The sequence below is a fragment of the Lissotriton helveticus genome, chromosome 1_2 (genome assembly GCF_964261635.1).
Source record: "Lissotriton helveticus chromosome 1_2, aLisHel1.1, whole genome shotgun sequence".
NCBI lineage: Eukaryota > Metazoa > Chordata > Amphibia > Caudata > Salamandridae > Lissotriton > Lissotriton helveticus.
Window position 1 is genome coordinate 410801845 of NC_136058.1, and position 14957 is coordinate 410816801.

A 14957-nucleotide genomic window follows, 5' to 3' on the forward strand; every position below is an offset into this window, starting at 1 on the left:
GGAACTAATGGTGGCGGGAAATTACTGGATGCCTCTGGGGTCGCTTTTGGCAAGCCCTCAGCAAGAAGAGGATACATACCCTTAATGAGGGCATGCCTCTGTCTGTCTGACTGTTCGGCTTTGACTCGTTCACCTATCTCGATTAATTCTCTTTCTTGGGCTCGTTCTTGGGATTCTCTACTTAGTTCTGTCTTTCTGATTTCTTTTTCGGTTCTTTTATGAGCTTCTTTGCGCCATAACTCGATGGCGTCTTTCTGTGACTGTCTGGCTTTCTTTTTCCATAATGCTTCTTCTACTCGCATGATGCATTCAGCATCCCATGTACCCGATACGGGCCATCTATACTTTTCTTCTAACTGTTTGGTATAATCTACCCATAAATCTAGATACAATATGGCACTTATGCCATGTTTCTGATACATAAAATGACCTGGACTGTCCCTAGGCGGGACTGGAACTGCTTCTTCTAACAAACCCTTTCTAGTTTTTAACTGACGTAGTCTCGAAAAGAGAGACATTGTAAACTTGAATCGGAACACAATACAATACACGAAAAACAATAACAATTGGGAAAACAATTCAGGCATACCACGATATTGGAAATACATTGAACAACATCATAACATAACAGTTCGGACAGAATATTACCTGGAATACTGAGAACAGAAACATAAGAATTTCTCGAGAACGGAACAGACTAGAGTTACTGGATGCACTGCTGAAACAGTACGGAACATACCGGTCCCATAAAGGGACGCATCAAGACCCGTATCCACCTAGGTGAACACTTCGTTTGTGGGCCTGGGTACCACCTACCCACGGACCAGAGTCAATTTAGATTGACCCTGTCTAGATACTACCCCAGTAATGGTACTCACCGGGCAGCAAGAACGGGAGGCCTTGGACTGGACTGGACTGCTACGACGACGGACGACGAACTTCGGACTTCAGTTACGGGTGGGCCTCCGGATACCTCGGACCTTGGACTCTTGGCTTGGGCTCTGGTCGGGACTCGCCGCGTTCCTCCACCGTCTCGTTCGGATGCTGGACCGCCTCCTCCGTCTCCTCCGTGGGCCTGAGGGATACTTGAGCAGAAATATCTGCCGGTGCGCAGAAGAGTTCCGTCACGACTGCAGAGGGTCAGGGGGTCGGCGTGGCTTCACCGACGCGTGGGGAAAGGGCAAGTCCCTATTCGGGCGCCATTATGTGGTAAATAAATAAATAATACCCTATTTTTGACTAGGCATATATCATAACAGATAGCTCAATAAAATAAGAGTCAAGATTCGAGGTAGTAGGAGTTTTTGCAGGTTTAATACAGCATAAGGACAGGAACAGGACGACCTGCATAGGAACAGGATGGCAGGGCCCGGCAGCTGCCGGGGCTGGGTCTGGGATGAGCGCGCTAACTTTTAATAACAATACATGAGTTTATATACATAACGCAAACACATAGCATTACATTGCAGTAGGCGTAGCAGTGGGTGGAGCAGAAGGCATGACGCGTAGCAGTCGCGAAAGATAACAGTAAAAGTAGGTGTAACTGGGCGTATACATAGACATGTGGTGCAAACGTAACAGAATATGTCATGAATGGGCGGAAACATTGGAGGGGGCTACCTAAGGAGCCGGGACCTCTAACCTGATGGTGCGCGCAAACTGGCAATGACGTGTTACTAGGAGAAGCTGGGGGCTATGAACTCTGTGCTAGGAGCAGAGACTAAAGTCTGGAGGGTCGGAGCGACATGTACCTAAACCCTACCTAGTATCTGATGTTTAGGGAACATGTTGATATAAACTAGAAGTCAGGAGGAGAAAAGCTAACTGACTCTAAGACTGGACCATGCATTATTCTACATGTAGTGCGTGATGAAGAATACTAAATGACCATTAAATGCAGTACTTCTCTAACGTGGAGACGAGAAGGCTAGACAATGACGGAAACTATTGATGCAGTTCAATAGCTTAGGAATGCAGAGAAGGAGGACTGAACTGATAACTGGAACTATAACATACTTTTGGCAGACTCAGAGGCAGAGCCAAGCTGCACCGGGCACTGCGAGGCAGGAAGTAAGTGAAAGGTCGAGGATACAGGTGGGGGCTGTATCGCTCCTCAGCGAGGCTTCAGGAGACAGGAGCTGAATCTGATGTCCAGGCCCTTTTGAGGCCTGGAAACGGGGACTTTATAATGGAATAACGTGCACACTGAGAAACGTGGCAACATTATTTTACATAGGCCTGATATTCGTAGTATTCACGAGGACTGGAAACTGGCATACTAGAGGTGGACACAACTGTAATTGCGTCATTAATCAAACATGGGGAATAACATATGCATATTTAATCATGCACACATAACATGTGATGGATGAGGCGTAGGGACACAGAACATGGCAAAATTTACTTTTCCACACTGCTATCAATCATTTCACCTTTACATTCTGTCATCCATTCATTATTTCATCCAACTTTCAATCGTTCACCATTCCATCCATTGGCCATTTTATCCATCCCTCCTCTAGGATTGTCATTTACTCTACCATCTATTCACCCTTCCTCAGATTTGCATTAACTCTGCCATCCATCCATCCTCTAAAATTTCCCTTTACTCTGTCATCCTTTCATCCACCCATGTATCTACCCTCTCACTTACTTATCCTCTCATAAAACATATGTATTTGTAAAGCACACGTACAAGCTGAAGGGTATCTTGGCATTGAATAAAAGATGTTTATTGTTACCCTCTCAATGGAATTCATTGTATCGACCCCAGAAGGATGAAAGTCTGAGTGGACCTGCTGGGATTTGAATCTCTGACTATGACGTCAAACACAGTTTGACCTCACAGTTGACGGATTATTCCACTGAGCTACCAGACCCACTCATTCACCTATCCTCTCACCAGTGACAAAACAATAGCCCTCGCACACGCAGTAGTGCGTGGAGCTCAACTTACAGAGGGCATTGCGTATGAGTGGCTGGCCCCTGGCCTGAGAACTCCTGAATGGGTTCACAGCATGGGGGGCCCCACCATGTACTTTGCAGGGGGGCCCCCTCAAGTTTCATTACGCCACTGGGCACAGTGCCATCATCGTGGCCCCAGGGGCATGAACCCCACTTCCATGCCCCTCGGCGGGCACCACCCCCTCCCCCCCCCCCTCGACTGTTCTTCTGCTCGTGGCAGACTCGAGACTTCTCTGGTGAAGAAGTTACAAGACACCCAATCATCCCCTCCATTCCCTTCATGTCGCCCCCGCACTCCTGCTTCATTCCTTGGATGCTTCTTACAGTCTCTTGTTCTTTATGGTATTCTATATGGTGTCCTCGAATCATTCTCTGCTATCATATCCTGCGTTTCTTTCTATGTCTTTCGCTTCATTGCATTCTTTCGTTTTTAGCTCATAGAGCGCTGCTGTTCACTTCAGGAGCTACAATCCCTTCTCACTTTACATTTCCATGGCTTCTTTCCTGCCTGAGCTGTGGCCGCCGGTGCTGTCGCTGGGTGTCCCTGTCATCTCTTACTGTGGCTTCTTTCCTGCCTGAGCTGTGGCCGCCGGTGCTGTCGCTGGGTGTCCCTGTCATCTCTTACTGTGGCTTCTTCCTGCCTGAGCTGCGGCCGCCGGGGCTGTGGCTGGGTGTCCCCGTCATCTCTTACTGTGGCTTCTTTCCTGCCTGAGCTGTGGCTGCCGGTGCTGTCGCTGGGTGTCCCTGTCATCTCTTACTGTGGCTTCTTTCCTGCCTGAGCTGTGGCTGCCGGTGCTGTCGCTGGGTGTCCCTGTCATCTCTTACTGTGGCTTCTTCCTGCCTGAGCTGCGGCCGCCGGTGCTGTGGCTGGGTGTCCCCGTCATCTCTTACTGTGGCTTCTTCCTGCCTGAGCTGTGGCGGCCGGTGCTGTCGCTGGGTGTCCCTGTCATCTCTTACTGTGGCTTCTTCCTGCCTGAGCTGTGGCCGCCGGGGCTGTCGCTGGGTGTCCCTGTCATCTCTTACTGTGGCTTCTTCCTGCCTGAGCTGTGGCCGCCGGTGCTGTGGCTGGGTGTCCCTGTCATCTCTTACTGTGGCTTCTTCCTGCCTGAGCTGTGGCCGCCGGGGCTGTCGCTGAGTGTCCCTGTCATCTCTTACTGTGGCTTCTTCCTGCCTGAGCTGCGGCCGCCGGTGCTGTGGCTGGGTGTCCCTGTCATCTCTTACTGTGGCTTCTTTCCTGCCTGAGCTGTGGCTGCCGGTGCTGTCGCTGGGTGTCCCTGTCATCTCTTACTGTGGCTTCTTCCTGCCTGAGCTGCGGCCGCCGGTGCTGTGGCTGGGTGTCCCCGTCATCTCTTACTGTGGCTTCTTCCTGCCTGAGCTGTGGCCGCCGGTGCTGTCGCTGGGTGTCCCTGTCATCTCTTACTGTGGCTTCTTTCCTGCCTGAGCTGTGGCTGCCGGTGCTGTCGCTGGGTGTCCCTGTCATCTCTTACTGTGGCTTCTTCCTGCCTGAGCTGCGGCCGCCGGTGCTGTGGCTGGGTGTCCCCGTCATCTCTTACTGTGGCTTCTTCCTGCCTGAGCTGTGGCTGCCGGTGCTGTCGCTGGGTGTCCCTGTCATCTCTTACTGTGGCTTCTTCCTGCCTGAGCTGTGGCCGCCGGTGCTGTCGCTGGGTGTCCCCGTCATCACTTACTGTGGCTTCTTTCCTGCCTGAGCTGTGGCCGTCGGGGCTGTGGCTGGGTGTCCCTGTCATCTCTTACTGGGGCTTCTTTCCTGCCTGAGCTGTGGCCGCCGGGGCTGTGGCTGGGTGTCTCCGTCATCACTTACTGTGGCTTCTTTCCTGCCTGAGCTGTGGCCGCCGGTGCTGTCGCTGGGTGTCCCTGTCATCTCTTACTGTGGCTTCTTCCTGCCTGAGCTGCGGCCGCCGGTGCTGTGGCTGGGTGTCCTCGTCATCTCTTACTGTGGCTTCTTCCTGCCTGAGCTGTGGCCGCCGGTGCTGTCGCTGGGTGTCCCTGTCATCTCTTACTGTGGCTTCTTCCTGCCTGAGCTGCGGCCGCCGGTGCTGTGGCTGGGTGTCCCCGTCATCACTTACTGTGGCTTCTTTCCTGCCTGAGCTGTGGCCGTCGGGGCTGTGGCTGGGTGTCCCTGTCATCTCTTACTGGGGCTTCTTTCCTGCCTGAGCTGTGGCCGCCGGGGCTGTGGCTGGGTGTCCCCGTCATCACTTACTGTGGCTTCTTTCCTGCCTGAGCTGTGGCCGCCGGTGCTGTCGCTGGGTGTCCCTGTCATCTCTTACTGGGGCTTCTTTCCTGCCTGAGCTGTGGCCGCCGGTGCTGTGGCTGGGTGTCCCTATCATCTCTTACTGTGGCTTCTTTCCTGCCTGAGCTGTGGCCGCCGGGGCTGTCGCTGGGTGTCCCTGTCATCTCTTACTGTGGCTTCTTTCCTGCCTGAGCTGTGGCCGCCGGTGCTGTCGCTGGGTGTCCCTGTCATCTCTTACTGTGGCTTCTTTCCTGCCTGAGCTGTGGCCGCCGGGGCTGTCGCTGAGTGTCCCCGTCATCTCTTACTGTGACTTCTTTCCTGCCTGAGCTGTGGCCGCCGGGGCTGTGGCTGGGTGTCCCCGTCATCACTTACTGTGGCTTCTTTCCTGCCTGAGCTGTGGCTGCCGGTGCTGTCGCTGGGTATCCCTGTCATCTCTTACTGTGGCTTCTTCTCTGCCTGAGCTGTGGCTGCCGGTGCTGTGGCTGGGTGTCCCTGTCATCTCTTACTGTGGCTTCTTCCTGCCTGAGCTGCGGCCGCCGGTGCTGTGGCTGGGTGTCCCCGTCATCACTTACTGTGGCTTCTTTCCTGCCTGAGCTGTGGCCGTCGGGGCTGTGGCTGGGTGTCCCTGTCATCTCTTACTGGGGCTTCTTTCCTGCCTGAGCTGTGGCCGCCGGGCCTGTGGCTGGTTGTCCCCGTCTTCACTTACTGTGGCTTCTTTCCTGCCTGAGCTGAGGCCGCCGGTGCTGTCGCTGGGTGTCCCTGTCATCTCTTACTGGGGCTTCTTTCCTGCCTGAGCTGTGGCCGCCGGTGCTGTGGCTGGGTGTCCCTGTCATCTCTTACTGTGGCTTCTTTCCTGGCTGAGCTGTGGCCGCCGGGGCTGTCGCTGGGTGTCCCTGTCATCTCTTACTGTGGCTTCTTTCCTGCCTGAGCTGTGGCCGCCGGTGCTGTCGCTGGGTGTCCCTGTCATCTCTTACTGTGGCTTCTTTCCTGCCTGAGCTGTGGCCGCCGGGGCTGTCGCTGAGTGTCCCCGTCATCTCTTACTGTGACTTCTTTCCTGCCTGAGCTGTGGCCGCCGGGGCTGTGGCTGGGTGTCCCCGTCATCACTTACTGTGGCTTCTTTCCTGCCTGAGCTGTGGCTGCCGGTGCTGTCGCTGGGTGTCCCTGTCATCTCTTACTGTGGCTTCTTCCTGCCTGAGCTGTGGCCGCTGGTGCTGTGGCTGGGTGTCCCTGTCATCTCTTACTGTGGCTTCTTCCTGCCTGAGCTGTGGCCGCCGGTGCTGTCGCTGGGTGTCCCTGTCATCTCTTACTGTAGCTTCTTTCCTGCCTGAGCTGTGGCCGCCGGTGCTGTCGCTGAGTGTCCCTGTCATCTCTTACTGTGGCTTCTTTCCTGCCTGAGCTGTGGCCGCCGGTGCTGTCGCTGAGTGTCCCTGTCATCTCTTACTGTGGCTTCTTTCCTGCCTGAGCTGTGGCCGCCGGGGCTGTCGCCGAGTGTCCCTGTCATCTCTTACTGTGGCTTCTTTCCTGCCTGAGCTGTGGCCGCCGGTGCTGTCGCTGGGTGTCCCTGTCATCTCTTACTGTGACTTCTTTCCTGCCTGAGCTGTGGCCGTCGGGGCTGTGGCTGGGTGTCCCTGTCATCGCTTACTGTGGCTTCTTTCTTGCCTGAGCTGTGGCCGCCGGGGCTGTCGCTGAGTGTCCCTGTCATCTCTTACTGTGGCTTCTTTCCTGCCTGAGCTGTGGCCGGCAGTGCTGTGGCTGGGTGTCCCTGTCATCTCTTACTGTGGCTTCTTCCTGCCTGAGCTGTGGCCGCCGGTGCTGTCGCTGAGAGTCCCTGTCATCTCTTACTGTGGCTTCTTCTCTGCCTGAGCTGTGGCCGCCCGTGCTGTCGCTGAGTGTCCCTGTCATCTCTTACTGTGGCTTCTTCCTGCCTGAGCTGTGGCCGCCGGGGCTGTTGCTGAGTGTCCGTCATCTCTTACTGTAGCTTCTTCCTGCCTGAGCTGTGGCCGCCGGTGCTGTCGCTGGGTGTCCCTGTCATCTCTTACTGTGGCTTCTTCTCTGCCTGAGCTGTGGCCGCCGGTGCTGTCGCTGAGTGTCCCTGTCATCTCTTACTGTGGCTTCTTTCCTGCCTGAGCTGTGGCCGCCGGGGCTGTGGCTGGGTGTCCCTGTCATCTCTTACTGTGGCTTCTTTCCTGCCTGAGCTGTGGCCGCCGGTGCTGTCGCTGGGTGTCCCTGTCATCTCTTACTGTGGCTTCTTTCCTGCCTGAGCTGTGGCCGCCCGTGCTGTCGCTGAGTGTCCCTGTCATCTCTTACTGTGGCTTCTTCCTGCCTGAGCTGTGGCCGCCGGTGCTGTGGCTGGGTGTCCCTGTCATCTCTTACTGTGGCTTCTTCCTGCCTGAGCTGTGGCCGCCGGTGCTGTCGCTGAGTGTCCCTGTCATCTCTTACTGTGGCTTCTTCCTGCCTGAGCTGTGGCCGCCGGTGCTGTGGCTGGGTGTCCCTGTCATCTCTTACTGTGGCTTCTTTCCTGCCTGAGCTGTGGCCGCCGGTGCTGTCGCTGGGTGTCCCTGTCATCTCTTACTGTGGCTTCTTTCCTGCCTGAGCTGTGGCCGCCGGGGCTGTCGCTGAGTGTCCCTGTCATCTCTTACTGTGGCTTCTTTCCTGCCTGAGCTGTGGCCGCCGGTGCTGTGGCTGGGTGTCCCTGTCATCTCTTACTGTGGCTTCTTCCTGCCTGAGCTGTGGCCGCCGGTGCTGTCGCTGAGTGTCCCTGTCATCTCTTACTGTGGCTTCTTCCTGCCTGAGCTGTGGCCGCCGGTGCTGTCGCTGGGGGTCCCTGTCATCTCTTACTGTGGCTTCTTCCTGCCTGAGCTGTGGCCGCCGGTGCTGTGGCTGGGTGTCCCTGTCATCTCTTACTGTGGCTTCTTCCTGCCTGAGCTGTGGCCGCCGGTGCTGTCGCTGAGTGTCCCTGTCATCTCTTACTGTGGCTTCTTCCTGCCTGAGCTGTGGCCGCCGGTGCTGTGGCTGGGTGTCCCTGTCATCCCTTACTGTGGCTTCTTTCCTGCCTGAGCTGTGGCCTCCGGGGCTGTCGCTGAGTGTCCCTGTCATCTCTTACTGTGGCTTCTTTCCTGCCTGAGCTGTGGCCGCAGGTGCTGTCGCTGGGTGTCCCTGTCATCTCTTACTGTGGCTTCTTCCTGCCTGAGCTGTGGCCGGCGTTGCTGTGGCTGGGTGTCCCTGTCATCTCTTACTGTGGCTTCTTTCCTGCCTGAGCTATGGCCGCCGGGGCTGTCGCTGAGTGTCCCTGTCATCTCTTACTGTGGCTTCTTTCCTGCCTGAGCTGTGGCCGCCGGTGCTGTCGCTGGGTGTCCCTGTCATCTCTTACTGTGGCTTCTTTCCTGCCTGAGCTGTGGCAGACGGTGCTGTCACTGAGTGTCCCTGTCATCTCTTACTGTGGCTTCTTTCCTGTCTGAGCTGTGGCCGCCGGTGCTGTCGCTGGGTGTCCCTGTCATCTCTTATTGTGGCTTCTTTCCTGCCTGAGCTGTGGCCGCCTGTGCTGTCGCTGGGTGTCCCTGTCATGTCTTACTGTGACTTCTTTCCTGCCTGAGCTGTGGCCGGCCGGTGCTGTGGCTGGGTGTCCCTGTCATCTCTTACTGTGGCTTCTTTCCTGCCTGAGCTGTGGCCGCCGGTGCTGTCGCTGGGTGTCCCTGTCATCTCTTACTGTGGCTTGTTTCCTGCCTGAGCTGTGGCCGCCGGGGCTGTCGCTGAGTGTCCCTGTCATCTCTTACTGTGGCTTCTTTCCTGCCTGAGCTGTGGCCGCCTATGCTGTGGCTGGGTGTCCCTGTCATCTCTTACTGTGGCTTCTTCCTGCCTGAGCTGTGGCCGCCGTTGCTGTCGCTGGGTGTCCCTGTCATCTCTTACTGTGGCTTCTTTCCTGCCTGAGCTGTGGCCGCCAGTGCTGTCGCTGGGTGTCCCTGTCATCTCTTACTGTGGCTTCTTTCCTGCCTGAGCTGTGGCCGCCGGGGCTGTCGCTGGGTGTCCCTGTCATCTCTTACTGTGGCTTCTTCCTGCCTGAGCTGCGGCCGCCGGTGCTGTGGCTGGGTGTCCCCGTCATCTCTTACTGTGGCTTCTTCCTGCCTGAGCTGTGGCCGCCGGTGCTGTCGCTGGGTGTCCCTGTCATCTCTTACTGTGGCTTCTTCCTGCCTGAGCTGTGGCCGCCGGGGCTGTCGCTGGGTGTCCCTGTCATCTCTTACTGTGGCTTCTTCCTGCCTGAGCTGTGGCCGCCGGTGCTGTGGCTGGGTGTCCCTGTCATCTCTTACTGTGGCTTCTTCCTGCCTGAGCTGTGGCCGCCGGGGCTGTCGCTGAGTGTCCCTGTCATCTCTTACTGTGGCTTCTTCCTGCCTGAGCTGTGGCCGGCGTTGCTGTGGCTGGGTGTCCCCGTCATCACTTACTGTGGCTTCTTCCTGCCTGAGCTGTGGCCGCCGAAGCTGTCGCTGGGTATCCCTGTCATCTCTTACTGTGGCTTCTTCCTGCCTGAGCTGTGGCCGCCGGGGCTGTCGCTGAGTGTCCCTGTCATCTCTTACTGTGGCTTCTTTCCTGCCTGAGCTGTGGCCGCCGGTGCTGTCGCTGGGTGTCCCTGTCATCTCTTACTGTGGCTTCTTCCTGCCTGAGCTGTGGCCGCCAGTGCTGTCGCTTAGTGTCCCTGTCATCTCTTACTGTGGCTTCTTTCCTGCATGAGCTGTGGCCGCCGGTGCTGTCGCTGAGTGTCCCTGTCATCTCTTACTGTGGCTTCTTTCCTGCATGAGCTGTGGCCGCCGGTGCTGTCGCTGGGTGTCCCTGTCATCTCTTACTGTGGCTTCTTTCCTGCCTGAGCTGTGGCCGCCCGTGCTGTCGCTGAGTGTCCCTGTCATCTCTTACTGTGGCTTCTTCCTGCCTGAGCTGTGGCCGCCGGGGCTGTCGCTGAGTGTCCCTGTCATCTCTTACTGTGGCTTCTTTCCTGCCTGAGCTGTGGCCGCCGGTGCTGTCGCTGGGTGTCCCTGTCATCTCTTACTGTGGCTTCTTCCTGCCTGAGCAGTGGCCGCCAGTGCTGTCGCTGAGTGTCCCTGTCATCTCTTACTGTGGCTTCTTTCCTGCATGAGCTGTGGCCGCCGGTGCTGTCGCTGAGTGTCCCTGTCATCTCTTACTGTGGCTTCTTTCCTGCATGAGCTGTGGCCGCCGGTGCTGTCGCTGGGTGTCCCTGTCATGTCTTACTGTGGCTTCTTTCCTGCCTGAGCTGTGGCCGCCCGTGCTGTCGCTGAGTGTCCCTGTCATCTCTTACTGTGGCTTCTTCCTGCCTGAGCTGTGGCCGCCGGGGCTGTCGCTGAGTGTCCCTGTCATCTCTTACTGTGACTTCTTTCCTGCCTGCGCTGTGGCCGCCGGTGCTGTGGCTGGGTGTCCCTGTCATCTCTTACTGTGGCTTCTTTCCTGCCTGAGCTGTGGCCGCCGGTGCTGTCGCAGAGTGTCCCTGTCATCTCTTACTGTGGCTTCTTCCTGCCTGAGCTGTGGCCGCCCATGCTGTCGCTGAGTGTCCCTGTCATCTCTTACTGTGGCTTCTTTCCTGCCTGAGCTGTGGCCGCCGGGGCTGTCGCTGGGTGTCCCTGTCATCTCTTACTGTGGCTTCTTCCTGCCTGAGCTGTGGCTGCCGGTGCTGTCCCTGAGTGTCCCTGTCATCTCTTACGGTGGCTTCTTCCTGCCTGAGCTGTGGCCGCCGGGGCTGTCGCTGAGTGTCCCTGTCATCTCTTACTGTGGCTTCTTCCTGCCTGAGCTGTGGCCGCCGGGGCTGTCGCTGAGTGTCCCTGTCATCTCTTACTGTGGCTTCTTTCCTGCCTGAGCTGTGGCCGCCGGTGCTGTGGCTGGGTGTCCCTGTCATCTCTTACTGTGGCTTCTTTCCTGCCTGAGCTGTGGCCGCCGGGGCTGTCGCTGGGTGTCCCTGTCATCTCTTACTGTGGCTTCTTCCCTGCCTGAGCTGTGGCCGCCCATGCTGTCGCTGAGTGTCCCTGTCATCTCTTACTGTGGCTTCTTCCTGCCTGAGCTCTGGCCGCCGGGGCTGTCGCTGAGTGTCCCTGTCATCTCTTACTGTGGCTTTTTTCCTGCCTGAGCTGTGGCCGCCGGTGCTGTGGCTGGGTGTCCCTGTCATCTCTTACTGTGGCTTCTTCCCTGCCTGAGCTGTGGCCGCCGGTGCTGTCGCTGAGTGTCCCTGTCATCTCTTACTGTGGCTTCTTCCTGCCTGAGCTGTGGCCGGCGTTGCTGTGGCTGGGTGTCCCTGTCATCTCTTACTGTGGCTTCTTTCCTGCCTGAGCTGTGGCCGCCGGGGCGGTCGCTGAGTGTCCCTGTCATCTCTTACTGTGGCTTCTTCCTGCCTGAGCTGTGGCCGCCGGGGCTGTCGCTGAGTGTCCCTGTCATCTCTTACTGTGGCTTCTTTCCTGCCTGAGCTGTGGCCGCCGGTGCTGTGGCTGGGTGTCCCTGTCATCTCTTACTGTGGCTTCTTTCCTGCCTGAGCTGTGGCCGCCGGTGCTGTCGCTGAGTGTCCCTGTCATCTCTTACTGTGGCTTCTTCCTGCCTGAGCTGTGGCCGCCCGTGCTGTCGCTGAGTGTCCCTGTCATCTCTTACTGTGGCTTCTTTCCTGCCTGAGCTGTGGCCGCCGGTGCTGTGGCTGGGTGTCCCTGTCATCTCTTACTGTAGCTTCTTTCCTGCCTGAGCTGTGGCCGCCGGTGCTGTGGCTGGGTGTCCCTGTCATCTCTTACTGTGGCTTCTTTCCTGCCTGAGCTGTGGCCGCCCGTGCTGTCGCTGAGTGTCCCTGTCATCTCTTACTGTGGCTTCTTCCTGCCTGAGCTGTGGCCGCCCGTGCTGTCGCTGAGTGTCCCTGTCATCTCTTACTGTGGCTTCTTTCCTGCCTGAGCTGTGGCCGCCGGGGCTGTCGCTGGGTGTCCCTGTCATCTCTTACTGTGGCTTCTTCCTGCCTGAGCTGTGGCCGCCGGTGCTGTCGCTGAGTGTCCCTGTCATCTCTTACAGTTGCTTCTTCCTGCCTGAACTGTGGCCGCCGGGGCTGTCGCTGAGTGTCCCTGTCATCTCTTACTGTGGCTTCTTCCTGCCTGAGCTGTGGCTGCCGGGGCTGTCGCTGAGTGTCCCTGTCATCTCTTACTGTGGCTTCTTTCCTGCCTGAGCTGTGGCCGCCGGTGCTGTGGCTGGGTGTCTCTGTCATCTCTTACTGTGGCTTCTTTCCTGCCTGAGCTGTGGCCGCCGGGGCTGTCGCTGGGTGTCCCTGTCATCTCTTACTGTGGCTTCTTCCCTGCCTGAGCTGTGGCCGCCCGTGCTGTCGCTGAGTGTCCCTGTCATCTCTTACTGTGGCTTCTTTCCTGCCTGAGCTGTGGCCGCCGGGGCTGTCGCTGGGTGTCCCTGTCATCTCTTACTGTGGCTTCTTCCTGCCTGAGCTGTGGCCGCCGGTGCTGTCGCTGAGTGTCCCTGTCATCTCTTACAGTTGCTTCTTCCTGCCTGAACTGTGGCCGCCGGGGCTGTCGCTGAGTGTCCCTGTCATCTCTTACTGTGGCTTCTTCCTGCCTGAGCTGTGGCTGCCGGGGCTGTCGCTGAGTGTCCCTGTCATCTCTTACTGTGGCTTCTTTCCTGCCTGAGCTGTGGCCGCCGGTGCTGTGGCTGGGTGTCTCTGTCATCTCTTACTGTGGCTTCTTTCCTGCCTGAGCTGTGGCCGCCGGGGCTGTCGCTGGGTGTCCCTGTCATCTCTTACTGTGGCTTCTTCCCTGCCTGAGCTGTGGCCGCCCGTGCTGTCGCTGAGTGTCCCTGTCATCTCTTACTATGGCTTCTTCCTGCCTGAGCTGTGGCCGCCGGGGCTGTCGCTGAGTGTCCCTGTCATCTCTTACTGTGGCTTCTTTCCTGCCTGAGCTGTGGCCGCCGGTGCTGTGGCTGGGTGTCCCTGTCATCTCTTACTGTGGCTTCTTCCCTGTCTGAGCTGTGGGCGCCGGTGCTGTCGCTGAGTGTCCCTGTCATCTCTTACTGTGGCTTCTTCCTGCCTGAGCTGCGTCCATCAGTCCTGAGCATGGACGGCCCTGAGGATGAGGCGTTTGGAGGGGGGTGGGCCTGGGGGACCTGGGGGGCCGCCTGCGTCCGTCAGTCCTGAGCATGGACGGCCCTGAGGATGAGGAGTTTGGAGCGGGCGCCTGGGGGGACCTGGGGGGGGGCTGGGGGACCTGGGGGGCCACCTGCGTCCGTCAGTCAGTCCTGAGCATGGACGGCCCTGAGGATGAGGCGTTTAGAGCAGGGGCCTGGGGGGTCATGGGGGGGCCTGGGGGACCTGGGGGGCCACCTGCGTCCGTCAGTCAGTCCTGAGCATGGACGGCCCTGAGGAGGGGGCGACAGATACGGCTGCGCTGCTTCCGTTCTGAAGATGCAGGGCTGGAGGGGGGACTTCAAGGGGGCGCTCCAGCCCCAGCCCGCCGCCCCCTGCTTCAAATGTTGGTGACTGACACTTTACCTGCAGCCAAGGATCGCATGTTTGCATTAATCACCCGAAGGAAAACAAGCATTTGCAATGCAATAGGTCTCGGGTTAATTAAGTTTGAACCATTGGCGTAGCTAAATATTGCAACACCAGTTGCAACAAAAGTCTATAAATTGTAGGCCAAAACAAATGATGATGTGTGCACGAATGCTGGTGGTGTGTGTGCCTGGTGAAAGCGTGCACTGACGACTGATGGTGTCTGTGCCTGGTGAAAGCGTGCACTGACGGCTGGTGGTGTGTGTGCCTGGTGTGCACTGCCGGCTGGTGGTGTGTGTGCTTGGTGGAAGCGTGCACTGACAGCTGGTGGTGTGTGTGCCCGGTGAAAGCGTGCACTGACGGCTGGTGGTGTGTGTGCCTGGTGAAAGCGTGCACTGACGGCAGGTGGTGTGTGTGCCCGGTGAAAGCGTGCACTGACGGCTGGTGGTGTGTGTGCCTGGTGGAAGCGTGTACTGCCAGCTGGTGGAGTGTGTGCCTGGTGAAAGCGTGCACTGATGGCTGGTGGTGTGTGTGCCTGTTGGAAGTGTGCACTGACGGCTGGTAGTGTGTGTGCCTTGTGAAAGCGTGCACTGACGGCTGGTGGAGTGTGTGCTTGGTGGAAGCGTGCACTGCCGGCTGGTGGTGTGTGCGCCTGGTGGAAGCGTGCATTGACGGCTGGTGGTGTGTGTGCCTGGTGGAAGCGTGCACTGACGACTGGTGGTGTGTGTGCCTGGTGAAAGCGTGCACTGACGGCTGGTGGTGTGTGTGCCTGGTGAAAGTGTGCACTGCCGGCTGGTGGTGTGTGTGCTTGGTGGAAGCGTGCACTGACGGCTGGTGGTGTGTGTGCCTGGTGAAAGCGTGCACTGACGGCTGGTGGTTTCTGTGCCTGGTGAAAGCGTGCACTGACGGTAGGTGGTGTGTGTGCCCGGTGAAAGCGTGCACTGACGGCTGGTGGTGTGTGTGCCTGGTGGAAGGGTGTACTGCCGGCTGGTGGTGTGTGTGCCTGGTGAAAGCGTGCACTGACGGCTGGTGGTGTGTGTGCCTGTTGGAAGTGTGCACTGACGGCTGGTGGTGTGTGTGCCTGGTGAAAGCGTGCACTGACGGCTGGTGGAGTGTGTGCTTGGTGGAAGCGTGCACTGACGGCTAGTGGTGTGTGCGCCTGGTGGAAGCGTGCATTGACGGCTGGTGGTGTGTGTGCTTGGTGGAAGCGTGCACTGACGACTGGTGGTGTGT